Here is a 13353-nt window from a genome sequence, read left to right on the forward strand (position 1 = left end):
CCGCAGAGACCAGGTGAGCATAAGAGAACGCGAAGCCACTACGAATCTCTGTCTGGGCGTTATGGATACCTCAGAGACTGTCTATTGGCCCAACTTTTGGATGAATTACGGGCTGAAGTTCATGCTTCTAGCCAGGAAACGAATGCCTTAAGAAGGGACCTTATTGTGAACCGAGAGCGTACAGATGGTTTGGAAAGACATTTACTCCATGCACAAGCTGGCCAGGTCCCATTGCCAGGGCCTACTCCCACACCGCACCAGTCACCACCAGTTCAGGTGGTTCTTCCAGGAGCAGTTCCTCTGGCCCCGCCCGAACGTTTCACAGATGACCCTAACAATGTTGCTTACATTTTTTGTGCTGACCTGGGGCTTTTCCCAATGACCAAGCCAGAGTGGCGTTCATACTCTCGTATTTGGGATGCAGTGCAGCGGACTGGTCAATACCTTTGGTAAATCATGATGATCCTTTGCTTCGGGACCTGAGGGGTTTTCAGCACGAAATGGAGAAATTGTTTGCACGACACACTCAAGGACAGGCCCTGGACAACGAATTACTGTCACTCAGACAGGGAAATCAGGATTTGTTAACCTACATCGCATCTTTCAATCGTCTTATAGCTCAAACAAATTCACCAGAAGGAAAAAGGACTACGCTCTTTTACCGTGGATTGCGTGAAGAACTCAAGGACGTTTTAGCTCAAGTGGTAAAACCCCAGAGGGCTGTCCTGAATACATCAACTTAACTGTACAGCTCAATCACAGGCTGCAGGATCAAAAAATGGATCGAACAAGGGCTGAAAGGCGACCGGTCTATGTGCAGCCTCGTGATAATCCACCCAAGTCACACAAACAGACCGAACCCATCAAATTGGGGGACTACGGAGTCCACTCACCAAGGCAGAACGCGAAAAAAGGACACAAAAACAACTCTGTTTGTACTGTGGAAAAGCAGGTCACTTTCTTCGAGAATGCCTGGTGAAACCACCCAGGAAAATAGTCGGAGCAACCGACAAAGACGAAGAAGGAGAACAAGACTCGGAAAACTCCAACTCCCGGCAAGCGTAGGGGTCCACTTGTCGAGCAGTAAAAAGGAATCTGTACAGACCTCACATCTAGTCATCCTGGTGCTCTTGATAGACCACAAACAACCATCAAAAATACATGCTATGGAAGCATAAATTGAGAGCGGAGCTGTGGGAAACTACATTGACCAAGATCGGGCTATCCGAATAGGCCTTCCTCTCCAACAAAAGCAGAAATCAGAAAATGTCACAGTGGTAGATGGATCTCAACTTTCATCCAGCCCAGTAACACATTATTCCGAAAAAGTCAAGCTGTTGTGTCAGGACAGCCATCAAGAGGACATTACCTTCGATCTCATCGGTGCTCCTCAGTTCCAGATGATATTAGGAATGTCTTGGTTGGAGACCCACAAATCTAAGATTGACTGGCGAAAACGAGTTCTGTCCTTTCCCCAAGACTGTTTTGACACCTGTTACACTCAAAGGCCCACCAATCCGAAGACTAAGAAAGGAATCATACGGGGTCTCACTGGCTCCTTGCCACTCGAATACCTAGATTACCAGGATCTCTTTCAAAAGGAACAAGCAAACGTCCTTCCTCACACAGGTCTTACGACTGCCAAATTGATCTCGTACCGGAGACCAGATACCCTGCAGTCGGATTTATGCTCTAACTGAGCAGGAAAACCAACACCTAAAATCTGACCTAGACTAGTACCTAGCCAATTGCTTAATCCATCCATCCAAATCCCCTGCCTCCTCTGTGCTCTTTTTCGTGCCTAAAAAGGAGGGCGACTTAAGAACTTGCATTGATTATAGAGCACTAAACCAGATCACGGTGAAGAATAAATACCCGTTACCACTTATCACAGAACTCTTGGATCAGGTAAAAAATGCTCAGATTTACACCAAACTGGACCTACGAGGGGTCTACCACCTTGTAAGGATCAAAGAAGGAGACAAGTGGAAGACGGCATTCCGTACTAAATATGGCCTCTATGAATACCAGGTGATGCCCTTTGGGCTATGTAATGCCCCCACGGGATTCCAGTTTTTTAGGAACGACGTGCTCCATGAATTACTGGACGTTTGCGCACTTGTCTATATTGATGACATTCTCATTTATTGAACTTCCAAAGAAGAGCATATTGGTCATGTCCGGGCAGTTCTAGAAAAGCTTTGGGAACATCGACTGTTTGCCAAGTTGGAGAAGAGTTTTTTCCATGTAACAGAGGTCGAATTTCTTGGCTTTATTCTCACACCACGAGGCGTTCGCATGGATACACGCAAAGTGAACGCTATCCTTCAATGGCCCTCACCAACGTCTACAAAAGAAGTACAAAGTGTGCTCGGATTCACCAACTTCTATCGTCGGTTCATACCCGGCTACTCTCAGATCGTCCATCCTATTACCTCTCTGCTGCGAAAAAACAAACAATTCTGCTGGTCCTCAGAGGCTGAGGAAGCCTTTCAGAAACTAAAACGAGCTTTTACCACAGCACCAGTTCTACGACACCTGCAACCAGACTTACCGTATGTGGTTGAAACTGATGCCTCCAACATAGCAATGGGGGCTGTATTGTTACAATGGAACCCTGAAACCGCACAGTTGAACCCCGTGGCATTCTGGTCCCATAAGTTGTCTGCTCCCGAATTGAACTATGCAATCACTGACAAAGAATTGCTAGCAATCAAGGCAGCGTTTAAAGCATGAAGACATTATCTTCTCGGAGCCAGACATACAGTCACTGTCATCACGGATCACCGCAACCTACAATACTTAAAGTCTGCTAAGGCGCAATCTTTGCGCCACAAATCATTGGGCCCTCTTCTTTGCGGAATACGACTTTATCATTACCTACAGACCAGGAGTTCATAAAGGGAAAGCGGACGCCCTCTGCCACATGAGCGAGGAAAAGGAAGCTTTCACTACACCGGACCCTGTGGCTATCATTCCTGAAGAGCGGATCCAATATATGATTGTCGTGGCTACCTGTCTGGACGATCTACATTCCGACTTGCGATGCTCGATGAGTCAATCTGCGCAACAGGAATGGCTTCAAAAAGGAGACCGATACACCATTAAAGATGATCTACCCTACTTCCAAGGGCGACTGTACATTCTGGATAAGAAACTGCAAAACCAAATCATTGCCAACTATCATGATTCCTTGGTGGAAGGACATCCAGGAATAGCAAAAACTCAGGACAAAGTAAAGAAACACTATTGGTGGCCCACTTAGAGAATGGATATTACCCACTTCATTGCGACCTGTGGTGTCTGCGCTCAACACAAATCCCAAAAGCAAAATCCTGCTGGTCTACTACGTCCATTGACAGTACCTCCAGCGCCTTGGTACACTCTGTCCATGGATTTTATTACAGATCTCCCTTCCTGCAACGGTTACAACACCATCTTGGTTATTGTGGATTTGTTCTCCAAAATTCCTTTGAAAGGACTCCCCACCGCTTCTGCTCTCGCGACAGTGTTCCTGGAACAGATGTGCGACTGCATGGGTTCCCATCGGTATTAATATCGAATCGTGGAACTCAATTCGTTTCAGCATTCTGGAGAAGGTGTTGTAAAATTGCCAAAATTGACCTTTGGCTGTCCACAAGTCATCACCCTCAAACCGATGGCCAGACCGAACGAACCAACCAGACCCTAGAGCAGTATTTAAGATGCATGTTACAACAATCTGAAGACTCCTGGAAAGACATCCTCTGGTTGGTGGAGTACGCATATTACAATTCCATTCACACCAGTACAGGGCAAAGTCTGTTTTATACTGTGTACAGACGGGATCCACGAACATCTGTTTTCGATCCACTCGACACATTAGAAATGTCAGCAATAGCAAACCTGCACAAAACCATCACCCAGGTTTTTAAAGAAGCAGCCGAGCATCTGGCCAGAGCCAAGGAGAGACAGAAAAGGTTTGCAGATCAACATCGAAGAGAAGCTCCCAGTTACCAAATCGGAGACAAGGCCTGGTTGGCATAAAAAAACATCCCTCTGAAAGGACCAAGAGCTTTCTGCCCCAGATACTTGGGACCCTACACAATCAAAGCCATAATCAATCCTGTCGCCATGAAATTGGAGTTGCCATCCAACATGCGGATTCATACGCTGTTTCACGTTTCACTTCTAAAACAAATTAAACCTGGTACACGTGTCGGCATTCCACCAGATCCTGACATAATTGATGGGGAGCCAGAGTACGAAGTTAAAACTATCCTAGACTCTAAGGTAATCCGATCCAAATTATACTTCCTCATAGACTGGAAAGGATATGGACCTCAAGACCGAACCTGGGAACCCAGCGAACATGTCCATGCTCTCCGATTAGTTAGGCAGTTCCATCGCGACAACCCCACCAAAACAGGACCAAGAGGAGGACCACCCTTTAGAGGGGGCCTTGAGGGGGAGTGCTGTCATGGCCACTTTCCCAGGATCACAGGAGCTGCACCATCAGGTTGTGGGAGCAAAGGGTAACATGGTTCACGCACATCCCTTCGGGACGTTTATACATAGGGAGCCTGGTTGGACTCAGTCCTGGTGCCTTTTGCGCCAGGCTCATAGAGAAATATAAGCAAGACTCTTTATTATGGGCAGGAGTGCTTTTTAGGAACTTTCCACGTATGTGCAGTCAGTCGGGGTGTGGCTTTCCATCTTGAGCTGAACGTGCAACTTTCCATCTATAAGCTGCACGTGCAATTTCAAGGAGTAGCAGGGCGTGGCAAGCAGAACAGAACTAGTGGGCGTGGCCTTAAGAGCTCAGCTATAAAAGCCGACCCAAGGCGCACGCTTCACGTTAATCTGAATTTGCATGCAGCATAACGCTCACCGCCGCCTGGGATAAAGCAGCACTTACCTTTGGGAATCCAGTCTCCTGCCCATACGCTTAGCTCCTGGAGTCAGCATTCACCTACATTCTTCACCGCTGAGCCTGGTGTCCATTCTTCATCCTCCGAAACACAGGACTTCAGCTCTGGGCACCGTAGCACAACGTTTTCTTCATCCTCCGGCATGCAGGACTTCAGCTCTGGGCACCGCAGCACGACATTTTCTTCATCCACAAAGGCGGACTCTGTAAAAGGAAAAAAGGCAAGGTTAGACATTACGAACTTTCAGTTTGAGGTTGCACTTGCAAAATTCTTTGCGCTTATCCTTAAAAGCTCACTTACCTGCTGCCAGACCACTGCGGGATCCTCCACTCCTCATCTGGAGCCACCTCGCGCTGCGTAGCTCTGCTGGGCCGCAATCACACCTATTTGGGAGAAATATAGACATTATTACAGAGCTGACAACAGGCTGTGAGAAAGACAATACAAATACTTCAAGACAAAGAGAAAACTGAAAGACACTTACCAGACAGGAGTGAAATAGTCACAGCTGGACTGGACACCACGTACGAAGGACCAGTGAAGGAACACAGTCCTCATCCTAAATGCGCCCCTGCCAGAAGTAGCAGGACGGAGAACTCACAATTAATAATCTACAGGTGAGCCTCAATGGGTCGATGCATGCTCACAGAAACCTATGGGAAGAAGGGTGTGAGAGGGAATTCACTCACAGGCCAGCAAACTTACATCCTCTCATATCTACGCAGGAGCAGTGGTCCAATTCATCGCAGCAGCCCACTGCCTATTTGCAGTGGGAGAAAGCAGACAGGGCCGTTCTACTTCCTGCGAGGGCTGCAACCGTGCCCCAACGTCCCCGCAGAGACCAGGTGAGCATAACAACCACATGGGACCCCCTCATCACGTGTGACCACTCCCGCAGGCAGCCCACATCACATGGCACCTCACCAACATCTGTGACGGCAACCTGCAGGCAGGCCCCGCCTCATGTCCCCCCACCAACACCAGTGACGGCAACCTGAAGGCAGGTCCCGCCTCATATCCCCCCACCAACACCTGTGACAGCAACCTTCAGGCAGGCCCCGCCTTATGTCTCCCCACCAACACCTGTGACAGCAACCTGCAGGCAGGCCTCGCCTCATGTCCCCCCACCAACACCTGTGATGCCAACCTGCAGGCAGGTCCCGTCTCGTGGGAAACCCCCCACCCCACCAGTGACGGCAACCTGCAGGCAGGCCCGTCCTCATGTCCCACCACCAACACCTGTGACCGCAACCTGCAGGCAGGACTTGCCCCATGTCCCCCCACTACCTGTGACAGCAACTTGCATGCAGGCCCCACCTCAGGTCCCCCCACCAACACATGCGACAGCAACCTGCAGGCAGGTCCCGTCTCATGGGACACCCCCACCCCACCAGTGATGGCAACCTGCAGGTAGGCCCCACCTCATGTCACCCCACCAACACCTGTGACGGCAGCCTGCAGGCAAGCCCCGCCTCATGTCCCCCACCAACACCTGTGATGGCAACCTGCAGGCAGGTCCCATCTCATGGGACACCCCCACACCCCAAAACACTTTGGATCGATATATATTAAAATAGCACATGTGAAATCAAATGCCCCCACACGCTGCACACTCCCAGTGCACCTCAACACCCATCCATTGATCATGCTCCCCAGTACATGCCCCATGGCATCGGAATCCTAAAATCACACATGCATGCATGTGTGCACACACATGAACAACATTGGTCAACAGCAGGGACAGAACTGAGTCAATGAAGAGTGAAACTTGCCCTAAACCATCGAGACCAGACACCACTTTGATTTCAATGGGTAAAAATATATTAAAAATCAGTATTAAAATCATACTCAGTAAAAACAACATATAAAACCAGCATGAATTAAATAAAAAAATGAAAGAACGTGAAAACGGAAATAAATTGGATGTTAAAAATGAAAAACTCAAACATGTGGCAAATGTCCATTAATGTAAGTCCAAATAAAAACACAACTGAAAAGAAAACCATTCCTCCATGGTGAACTAAAATTGATCTCGGAAAAATACAACTATTTACAAACAACCAGGGTCCATTGTCCCAAAACATGTCTTAAAATCCTAAAAAATACCATTAAAAAATAACTATGTACAAAATGTGGAGCAAAGTCCAGGAACTCCCAAAAAAGGCGGACTCTGTAAAAGGAAAAAAGGCAAGGTTAGACATTACGAACTTTCAGTTTGAGGTTGCACTTGCAAAATTCTTTGCGCTTATCCTTAAAAGCTCACTTACCTGCTGCCAGACCACTGCGGGATCCTCCACTCCTCATCTGGAGTCACCTCGTGCTGCGTAGCTCTGCTGGGCCGCAATCACACCTATTTGGGAGAAAGATAGACATTATTACAGAGCTGACAACAGGCTGTGAGAAAGACAATACAAATACTTCAAGACAAAGAGAAAACTGAAAGACACTTACCAGACAGGCGTGGAATAGTCAAAGCTGGACTGGACACCAGGTACGAAGGACCAGTGAAGGAACTCAGTCCTCATCCTAAATGCGCCCCTGCCAGAAGTAGCAGGACGGAGAACTCACAATTAATAATCTACAGGTGAGCCTTAAGGGGTCGATGCATGCTCACGGAAACCTATGGGAAGAACGGTGTGAGAGGGAATTCACTCACAGGCCAGCAAACTTACGTCCTCTCATATCTACGCAGGAGCAGTGGTCCAATTCATCGCAGCAGCCCACAGCCTATTTGCAGTGGGAGAAAGCAGACAGGGCCGTTCTACTTCCTGCAAGGGCTGCAACCGTGCCCCAATGTCCCCGCAGAGACCAGGTGAGCGTAACAACCACATGGGACCCCATCATCACGTGTGACCACCCCCGCAGGCAGCCCACACCACATAGCACCTCACCAACATCTGTGACGGCAACCTGCAGGCAGGTCCCGCCTCATATCCCCCCACCAACACCTGTGACAGCAACCTTCAGGCAGGCCCCGCCTTATGTCCCCCCACCAACACCTGTGACAGCAACCTGCAGGCAGGCCTCGCCTCATGTCCCCTGTCATGATGCCTGCCCCCGGAAGACCAGACCAGGCCCAGCAGCCCCGGAAGCAGGCATCATGCCACTTGGAGCATGCCCAAAAGCCCCAGTTAGGGGCTGTTTGGGTACAGTCCTGGCGCCTATGGCGCCAGGCTCATAAAGATAAAGTCAGTCCTGACGCCATGGGCGCCAGGCTCATTATTGATAACTTACCTGAAGCAGACCATGCTGCATGAAGACTCAAGCCAAATGAGGCTTAGGAGGGACTATTTTACTGAAGGGACTATTTTGTTACTTGGGTGGGGTTGTGGAAGAATACTTACCTGGATCTTCTTCCAAGGCTATTTAAACCACGCCCGGACAGCCACACGTGCTTCGCGTTATTCTGCTTGCTGCAGCGTAACGCTCACCGTGTTTTCAGCAGCTCCAGTCTTCAGCCACGCCCGCTTCAGTCCTGGGACTCCTGAAACAAGAAGACAAAAAGGATAAAGGTTAGAACAGGAGTTTTAACTTTAATCCTTACCTAAATCCTGATCCATTTCGCCACGGGACTGAAAGACAGAAGTCTTTGAAGCGTCGCTTCGCATTCCTACGGCGCCGCGCTGAACTCACTTGCTTGGCGGTACTTCAGCATACCATCACGCTCTCTCCATCTCGCGGCCGCCCTCCGACACCTAAGGAGACAAAGACAGCAAGGTGAGCAAGGGGACTCTCTAAGGCCATACAAGCTACCCCCAAGGACTTACCTGATTTACCACGGGAGGTACTCACCTCATTTTGGGTCGGCGCAGTCAACTCTGCTTCATCGCCGTACCCCGGCCCCTAAGGGGAGAAAGCAAGGACAATACCAGTTACCCCCCACAAAACTTACCTGATTTACCACAGGGGTCTCAACTCATCTCGGGTCGGCACAGTCAACTCTGCTTCATCGCCGTACCCCGGCCCCTAAGGGGAAAAACACAATAGACTTACCTGAATCTTACCGAGTGCCATTTGGAAATCTTCGAGTGGATTAATCGGCAACTTGCAAGGAATCGGACAGAGTGAAGAGCAGACATTTGAACTCTTATGAACAATTGGACTTTAGAGTCAATACTGGAACTCACCAATTCCTCTACGCCAGTGAAGTAACTGGTCATCAACGCGCCCTGCGGTCGACGCAGGATGGAGAGCTCATCCTTCCAAACCATCAGGTGAGACTAAGGAGGGGACATCAAGAGTGATCAGTGGGAAGACAACGGGAGTGGGGAAGGTGGGTTGACACTCAATTCCATGGGTGGTTAATTCCTCTTCTCCTTTGCAGAAGAATATTCTTGCGAGCCAGACAAACTAGGCTGAGCGGGCCAGTCCAGTCAGTCATCTCGGCGCTACACGTCACGTTGGTGGAAATAACAGCGGCCCAGTTCCGGTCGATGCCCCCGTGGGAACCAGGTGAGCGTAACATCCCCCCACCAACACCTGTGACGCCAACCTGCAGGCAGGTCCCGTCTCATGGGAAACCCCCCACCCCACCAGTGACGGCAACCTGCAGGCAGGCCCGGCCTCATTTCCCCCCACCAACACCTGTGACAGCAACCTGCAGGCAGGACTTGCCCCATGTCCCCCCACTACCTGTGACAGCAACTTGCATGCAGGCCCCACCTCATGTCCCCCCACCAACACATGCGACAGCAACCTGCAGGCAGGTCCCGTCTCATGGGACACCCCCACCCCACCAGTGATGGCAACCTGCAGGTAGGCCCCATCTCATGTCACCCCACCAACACCTGTGACGGCAGCCTGCAGGCAGGCCCCGCCTCATGTCCCCCGCCAACACCTGTGATGGCAACCTGCAGGCAGGTCCCATCTCATGGGACACCCCCACACCCCAAAACACTTTGGACCGATATATATTAAAATAGCACATGTGAAATCAAATGCCCCCACATGCTGCACACTCCCAGTGCACCTCAACACCCATCCATTGGTCATGCTCCCCAGTACATGCCCCATGGCATCGGAATCCTAAAATCACACATGGATGCATGTGTGCACACACATGAACAACATTGGTCAACAGCAGGGACACAGAACTGAATCAATAGAAACTTGCACTAAACCATCGAGACCAGACACCACTTTGATTTCAATGGGTAAAAATATATTAAAAATCAGTATTAAAATCATACTCAGTAAAAACAACATATAAAACCAGCATGAATTAAATAAAAAAATGAAAGAACGTGAAAACGGAAATAAATTGGATGTTAAAAATGAAAAACTCAAACATGTGGCAAATGTCCATTAATGTAAGTCCAAATAAAAACACAACTGAAAAGAAAACCATTCCTCCATGGTGAACTAAAATTGATCTCGGAAAAATACAACTATTTACAAACAACCAGGGTCCATTGTCCCAAAACATGTCTTAAAATCCTAAAAAATACCATTAAAAAATAACTATGTACAAAATGTGGAGCAAAGTCCAGGAACTCCCAAAAAAGGCAGACTCTGTAAAAGGAAAAAAGGAAAGGCTAGACATTACGAACTTTCAGTTTGAGGTTGCACTTGCAAAATTCTTTGCGCTTATCCTTAAAAGCTCACTTACCTGCTGCCAGACCACTGCGGGATCCTCCACTCCTCATCTGGAGTCACCTCGTGCTGCGTAGCTCTGCTGGGCCGCAATCACACCTATTTGGGAGAAAGATAGACATTATTACAGAGCTGACAACAGGCTGTGAGAAAGACAATACAAATACTTCAAGACAAAGAGAAAACTGAAAGACACTTACCAGACAGGCGTGGAATAGTCAAAGCTGGACTGGACACCAGGTACGAAGGACCAGTGAAGGAACTCAGTCCTCATCCTAAATGCGCCCCTGCCAGAAGTAGCAGGACGGAGAACTCACAATTAATAATCTACAGGTGAGCCTTAAGGGGTCGATGCATGCTCACGGAAACCTATGGGAAGAACGGTGTGAGAGGGAATTCACTCACAGGCCAGCAAACTTACGTCCTCTCATATCTACGCAGGAGCAGTGGTCCAATACATCGCAGCAGCCCACAGCCTATTTGCAGTGGGAGAAAGCAGACAGGGCCGTTCTACTTCCTGCAAGGGCTGCAACCGTGCCCCAATGTCCCCGCAGAGACCAGGTGAGCGTAACAACCACATGGGACCCCATCATCACGTGTGACCACCCCCGCAGGCAGCCCACACCACATAGCACCTCACCAACATCTGTGACGGCAACCTGCAGGCAGGTCCCGCCTCATATCCCCCCACCAACACCTGTGACAGCAACCTTCAGGCAGGCCCCGCCTTATGTCCCCCCACCAACACCTGTGACAGCAACCTGCAGGCAGGCCTCGCCTCATGTCCCCTGTCATGATGCCTGCCCCCGGAAGACCAGACCAGGCCCAGCAGCCCCGGAAGCAGGCATCATGCCACTTGGAGCATGCCCAAAAGCCCCAGTTAGGGGCTGTTTGGGTACAGTCCTGGCGCCTATGGCGCCAGGCTCATAAAGATAAAGTCAGTCCTGACGCCATGGGCACCAGGCTTATTATTGATAACTTACCTGAAGCAGACCATGCTGCATGAAGACTCAAGCCAAATGAGGCTTAGGAGGGACTATTTTACTGAAGGGACTATTTTGTTACTTGGGTGGGGCTGTGGAAGAATACTTACCTGGATCTTCTTCCAAGGCTATTTAAACCACGCCCGGACAGCCACACGTGCTTCGCGTTATTCTGCTTGCTGCAGCGTAACGCTCACCGTGTTTTCAGCAGCTCCAGTCTTCAGCCACGCCCGCTTCAGTCCTGGGACTCCTGAAACAAGAAGACAAAAAGGATAAAGGTTAGAACAGGAGTTTTAACTTTAATCCTTACCTGAATCCTGATCCATTTCGCCACGGGACTGAAAGACAGAAGTCTTTGAAGCGTCGCTTCGCATTCCTACGGCGCCGCGCTGAACTCACCTGCTTGGCGGTACTTCAGCATACCATCACGCTCTCTCCATCTCGCGGCCGCCCTCCGACACCTAAGGAGACAAAGACAGCAAGGTGAGCAAGGGGACTCTCTAAGGCCATACAAGCTACCCCCAAGGACTTACCTGATTTACCACGGGAGGTACTCACCTCATTTTGGGTCGGCGCAGTCAACTCTGCTTCATCGCCGTACCCCGGCCCCTAAGGGGAGAAAGCAAGGACAATACCAGTTACCCCCCACAAAACTTACCTGATTTACCACAGGGGTCTCAACTCATCTCGGGTCGGCACAGTCAACTCTGCTTCATCGCCGTACCCCGGCCCCTAAGGGGAAAAACACAATAGACTTACCTGAATCTTACCGAGTGCCATTTGGAAATCTTCGAGTGGATTAATCGGCAACTTGCAAGGAATCGGACAGAGTGAAGAGCAGACATTTGAACTCTTATGAACAATTGGACTTTAGAGTCAATACTGGAACTCACCAATTCCTCTACGCCAGTGAAGTAACTGGTCATCAACGCGCCCTGCGGTCGACGCAGGATGGAGAGCTCATCCTTCCAAACCATCAGGTGAGACTAAGGAGGGGACATCAAGAGTGATCAGTGGGAAGACAACGGGAGTGGGGAAGGTGGGTTGACACTCAATTCCATGGGTGGTTAATTCCTCTTCTCCTTTGCAGAAGAATATTCTTGCGAGCCAGACAAACTAGGCTGAGCGGGCCAGTCCAGTCAGTCATCTCGGCGCTACACGTCACGTTGGTGGAAATAACAGCGGCCCAGTTCCGGTCGATGCCCCCGTGGGAACCAGGTGAGCGTAACATCCCCCCACCAACACCTGTGACGCCAACCTGCAGGCAGGTCCCGTCTCATGGGAAACCCCCCACCCCACCAGTGACGGCAACCTGCAGGCAGGCCCGGCCTCATGTCCCCCCACCAACACCTGTGACAGCAACCTGCAGGCAGGACTTGCCCCATGTCCCCCCACTACCTGTGACAGCAACTTGCATGCAGGCCCCACCTCATGTCCCCCCACCAACACATGCGACAGCAACCTGCAGGCAGGTCCCGTCTCATGGGACACCCCCACCCCACCAGTGATGGCAACCTGCAGGTAGGCCCCATCTCATGTCACCCCACCAACACCTGTGACGGCAGCCTGCAGGCAGGCCCCGCCTCATGTCCCCCGCCAACACCTGTGATGGCAACCTGCAGGCAGGTCCCATCTCATGGGACACCCCCACACCCCAAAACACTTTGGACCGATATATATTAAAATAGCACATGTGAAATCAAATGCCCCCACATGCTGCACACTCCCAGTGCACCTCAACACCCATCCATTGGTCATGCTCCCCAGTACATGCCCCATGGTATCGGAATCCTAAAATCACACATGGATGCATGTGTGCACACACATGAACAACATTGGTCAACAGCAGGGACACAGAACTGAGTCAA

The sequence above is a fragment of the Ambystoma mexicanum genome, chromosome 4p (assembly GCF_040938575.1).
Source record: "Ambystoma mexicanum isolate Mex_15411 chromosome 4p, UKY_AmexF1_1, whole genome shotgun sequence".
Classification (NCBI taxonomy): domain Eukaryota; kingdom Metazoa; phylum Chordata; class Amphibia; order Caudata; family Ambystomatidae; genus Ambystoma; species Ambystoma mexicanum.